We start from the raw sequence: 4,951 nt of genomic DNA on the forward strand, positions 1-4,951 counted from the left end.
AGGTTGACAGATGGCCCCACGCCTGGCCCCAGACAACCTGTTGGAAGTCACACTTCACTGCGGCTTCAGGCCTCCCTAAACTCAGCCCTGGGCCATCTTCCCAGGTCCTTTCCTTCTCAGCCCAGCCACTTGTCCCCATCTGCCTTCCCAGAGGAAGTCATCCAGGCAGAACCAAACATGCAGCGCAAGCTCCCAGTCAGCCTTGAACTTAAAGGCTTTGCTCCCAGGATGGGCTCTCTGAACACTCCAGCCAGAACCTTCTCCAGATCTAGGCCTGGGGCTCCTGTTCTTTGTCCAGGAGGGCAGAGGTTATGCTCTTGGCTGAAAGGTATTGGGACAATTGTTTAATATTTCTCAGAATCAGTTTCATAACCTAATTAGTCTAGTTAGTCAGGGCCCTCCAGAGAAGCAGAATCAACAGGCTGTGGTGTGTGTGTGTGTGTGTGTGTGTGTGTGTTAGCTGCTCAGTCGTGTTGGCTCTTTGCGACCCCGTGGACTGTAGCCCACTAGGTTCCTTGGTCCGTGGAATTCTCCAGGAAAGAATATTGGAGTGGGTAGCCACTCCCTTCTCCAGGGGATCTTCCCAACCCAGGGGTTGAACACAGGTCTCCTCATTGCAGGCAGATTCGTTACCATTTGAGCCACCATGGATGCAAATATTCATACAGAAAGATTTAAAGAGTTTGCTCACACAATTCTGGAGTATCATGGAGGCAGACAAGTCCAAAAACTGCAGGACAGACTAGCAGGTTGGAGAACCAGAAAGAGCCAATTCAATAGCCAGTTCAAGTCTGAGAACCATCTGCTGGCAAAATTCACTCTTGCTCAGGGGAGGTCAGTCCTTCAATTCAGGACTTCAGCTGGTTGGATGGGGCCCACCTACATTATGGAACACAGTCTGTTTTACTCAAAGTCCACCAATTTAAATGTTAATCTCATCCAAAAAACACTCTCCCAGAAACATGCAGAAAAGTGTTTGACTACAGATCTGAGCCCCAGGGCCCAGCTAAATTAACACACAAAAGCAACCATCCAAGTGCTCCAGGGGGAATAGCGAGGAGGAGCCATTGTCCGCCCTTGACCTAAGGCTGAGCTGTACAGACAGGGCCTCCTCAACTGCCAAAAGAAAAGATGCTGAAGAGTAAACACCCAGACCTCCCTTTCCTACCTCCCTTCAGTATCCAGCAAATTCCAGAGGGCAAGGGAGCCACTATTATAGTCCACATAAGTTAGTCTTCTGGGGTTCACAAGAGAATGGAGAAGGATGGAGAGTGAATAGTGAGAGATGCGTGGAAGATGCTCGGCTTAGCATCTATTGATATTTCTAAAGTGAACTGTGGACATCTGTGTACCCAGAACCCCAGCATTGGGACTTCGGCATCCAGGGTCTGCCCAGCTTGGGTGAAGAGAGACCACGCTTCCATTCACTGTGCTACAATGGATGTCCTGGATGGACAGACGAGGTGTACCCCAACTCGGGGCCTCCAGTGCCTCCTGCCGCCCAGTGGAATGGATCCAACCTCCCCCGCTCCACCGACATTGCAAAACTTCTACCCTCTGACCTCCACCAGCCAGCCCTCTCCATCCCAACTCACATTCTGAGTCTGGCCTAGCCAAGGGTTTTCACAGAGCTAGGGTGATCTGCTCAAAATCAAATCTTTTATGGATATGTTCTAAAAAAAGGTGTCTCCATGTCAGCAACACTGACATTTCAGGCCAGATAATTCATCTCCAACTGTGAAAAATCAAACATCTCCAGATATGGACAGATGACCCCAGGGCAGCAAAGTACACCCCCATCCCCCACCCCAGTAGAGATCCACTATCCTAAGGTTTGCCTTCATCAATTTGACAGCATTTTGTTCATGCCAGGGTTGTCTCAGACTCTTTTAAGAATATCTGCCTCATCTTAAACATCTTTCTATATAGTGACTTCTGAATAACTCAGAGAAATTTCCATTCAAGGGGACTTCTCCCTTAATTTAACACAGGAGAACATTTTCAAGGTAACTATCAAGAAAACAAATTGCTTAAGTGTCAACCAGATGAGAAAAAAATCAATCTCATTCTCCATATTAGGAAAGCTACCATCTCAGCATCCCGTTATCTTTTTTCCCACATGAGCCTGTGGGGTGAAGAAATAGTCCAGAGCTTGCATATGTAAACATACTTTTCTCTAGTGAATTGTCAGCAGCCACACAGAACCTCATCTCACACCAAACACCAAAATAATGGGTAAATATTTTTTTAAATAAGCAATCACAGAAGCTATCACAATCAGACAGCTTTAGAACTCTGAACAGGGAAGGATTTTCAAAGCTTAGGTAGAAACAAACCCAAAGGAAAAAATAAAATTTAACACATTTTATTAAAGAAAAAATAAATATTTGTCCTGAAACAGTTAAAAAGTAAAAAGCATTGTTTTTCTTAGAAACATAATTTGGCAAGTGTTTACCTAATTTATTTATACTAAAAGCTTTAAAGTGAAAGTGAAGTCGCTCAGTTGTGTCTGACTCTTTGCGACCCCATGGACTGTAGCCTATCAGGCTCCTCCATCCATGGGATTTTCCAGCCAAGAGTGCTGGAGTGGATTGCCATTTCCTTCTCCAGGGGATCTTCCCGACCCAGGAATCGAACCCGGGTCTCCCGCATTTCGGGCAGACAATTTACCATCTGAGCCACCAGGGAAGCTTTAAAGCATGGACCCATTCATCACATGTTTAGGAATCCAACCCAAAGCCTGACTCTAAAATACAGAAAAAACTGACTACATAGGGGTATTGATTACAAGGTTATTTATAATGATGAATGTCTGTAAGCCTCTTACCTGTCAACCACTTGAGGAGCAGGTAGCTCAAGTTAACTTGAACTTCTGTGTACTGTGTATTAGGCGGCATGGAAAATGGACATTTCTCGCACGTTTAAAGAGACATGGAGAAGTGATGCTGACCCCGTGCCAGGACCACCGAGCAGGCACGGGGGTCACACACGGTGACACGACAGTCCTGCCAAGCCACTGCCAGTTCACGTGTCTGCAGGCACATCGATAATAAGAACCGCTGGGGACAACATGATACACTCAGTTTCACCAATCACTGTGATCCTCCCAGATTTTATGTTAATTGAATTTGAGTATAAAATTCTTTTTTTTTTTTAATTTGAGTATAAAATTCTTTTCTCACAAATTGGAGAGAAGTCTAACTGTATTTTCTTCCAACGGGACAGGAAGCTGTGCTATCATCATCTATTACGTAATCCAACCTGTTCCCACTGAGTGGAAATAGCACAGAGTACAGGTTTAGTAATTGCAATAAATAAAATGAGAGGTTCTATTCTGTGGGAACTCCAAATACTGAAACATAAATGTTGATTCTGGGCAGTAGGACCCAGGGCTGTGCTGTTCGCATCACGGGGGCCTCAGTATTACCTGGGATTATTAAGGCTGTAGAATCTCAAGAACCACAATCTGCATCTACCGGGATCCCCGGGTGATTCCTGGGCACACTAGTTTGAGCAGCACAGCCAAGGGACCCTGCTAGACTGCATAGTGTGATGCTGCTAAGTCGCTTCAGTCGTGTCCGACTCCGTGCGACCCCATAGACGGCACCCCACCAGGCTCCCCCGTCCCTGGGATTCTCCAGGCAAGAACACTGGAGTGGGTTGCCATTTCCTTCTCCAATGCAGGAAAGTGAAAAGTGAAAGTGAAGTCGCTCAGTCATCCAACTCTTAACGACCCCATGGACTGCAGCCTACCAGGCTCCTCCATCCATGGGATTTTCCAGGCAAGAGTGCTGGAGTGGGGTGCCATTGCCGTCTCCGATAGTGTGATGAGGAGACAATAAATTTGGAGTGATTCTTTATTTTGGCTTTGGACGCTGGCCTTAAATCTACTCCTAGACCCCGTCACTTGCTGCCAGAACCCTCTTGGGAAAAGGCTCGTCACCTTCAGCTTCCTAATCTCCAAGGAGTGAATAGGTCTCAACATCTCTATAGTTTGTCACAAAGAAGGCAGAGGATGAGTGTGAGGGACACACCCAGCACTTTTCAGACCAGGGCTCCAGACTTGTCCATTTGCAAAACTTATTAGAGTTTGCTACCTGAAATCTCTGATCTTAGGTGAATTTTGGGAAGAGATTTGGAAACACTTTTTTTTTTTCTGTTTTTTATCCTTTTGGAAACACTTTTTTTTTTAACATAACTTTTTATTTTGTAGATTCACATGCAGTGTAGGAAATAATAGAGCAAGATTTGAGTACATTTCAATGATAGGATAATGGTAGCATCTTTCAAAACACAGTATCAGAACCAGAAAGTTGTCACAACCAGAGACTGTCGGAAACAGACCAGCTCCTACCAGGAAGTCAATCTGAAACCTACTCAGAAGTGCAGGCAACCCTTTTGATACAACCCACTGCCCTCATTCATCTTTTACACGTTTACTAGTAGTTATGTGTGTGTGCGTTTCTGTGTGTGTTTGTGTGTGAGAGCGCATGCAAGCAAATTCCACAAAACTTAATCACGTTCTGTTTATGAATGCCAACACTTTTAAAATGATTGTGCAAACAGAGGCTTCTCAACCTTTTGGGTGGCCCTGGTTACGTTTAGTTTTATCCCCAGAAAAATAAAGGATTGATTAAGCAAATAGAGTTAACGGGACTGAAGATAGTAGGAAATATTTAACCAAGTTCAGGACAAACAGTTCTAAACAGCAAACTCACTGACCTCAGTCAGTGAAATTTTAGCCATTTCTGCATTCTGTTTTCCATGCTACAGGGTTTTCCTTTCTGGGTTTCATTTTCCCAGCAAACCAAAGAGAGGATACTTGACCTATTCCAGATGCTGGGCCTCTCTATGCTTTTGTTTTTGTCTGTCTCTCTTTGCCCATTTGTGTCTCTTTCTTTGTTCTGTGGCCCAGGCCCTCTGCTTCATTCTCTCCCAAATCTAACCCCTG

At 45.1% G+C, this 4,951-nt stretch overlaps 1 long non-coding RNA gene across 1 annotated transcript in view; it reads right to left on the reverse strand.

Annotated features, from left to right (window-relative positions):
- The window catches only part of LOC104980475, a 20,022-nt gene that overhangs the window by 10,958 nt on the left and 4,113 nt on the right, over positions 1–4,951 (reverse strand). The window lies entirely within an intron of this gene.

The sequence above is a fragment of the Bison bison genome, unplaced genomic scaffold, assembly GCF_000754665.1.
Source record: "Bison bison bison isolate TAMUID 2011002044 unplaced genomic scaffold, Bison_UMD1.0 scf7180017858770, whole genome shotgun sequence".
NCBI classification, from domain to species: domain Eukaryota; kingdom Metazoa; phylum Chordata; class Mammalia; order Artiodactyla; family Bovidae; genus Bison; species Bison bison.